The sequence below is a fragment of the Penaeus monodon genome, chromosome 15, assembly GCF_015228065.2.
Source record: "Penaeus monodon isolate SGIC_2016 chromosome 15, NSTDA_Pmon_1, whole genome shotgun sequence".
Taxonomy (NCBI): Eukaryota; Metazoa; Arthropoda; class Malacostraca; order Decapoda; family Penaeidae; genus Penaeus; species Penaeus monodon.
The window spans coordinates 35438749-35438987 of NC_051400.1; the positions used below are offsets into that span (position 1 = coordinate 35438749).

A 239-nucleotide genomic window follows, 5' to 3' on the forward strand; every position below is an offset into this window, starting at 1 on the left:
TGGATGCACGAGAAACTTTAAAAATGACAGCATTCTAAACACAGGAACATATCTATCTTAGTTGGGAAAAGGGAGAGATCAGTGAGGGATGAAAGAAAGAATTAGATTAGAATTTTCCTGTTACGGATTCTGCTACCTCGATGTCCAGTCAAGAGGGTCCTGTTGTATTTAAGAAGCAGGCTCAAGAGTTTTCTTCTTTTTTTCATTTGCTGATATAACAGCACTAATGAGGATAACTG

The 239-nt window shown here is 37.7% G+C and overlaps 1 protein-coding gene across 1 annotated transcript in view; it reads right to left on the bottom strand.

The window, feature by feature from the left end:
- Positions 1 to 239, bottom strand: part of LOC119581988 (organic cation transporter protein-like) — a gene marked incomplete in the record, with an annotated part of 7549 nt that overhangs the window by 6162 nt on the left and 1148 nt on the right.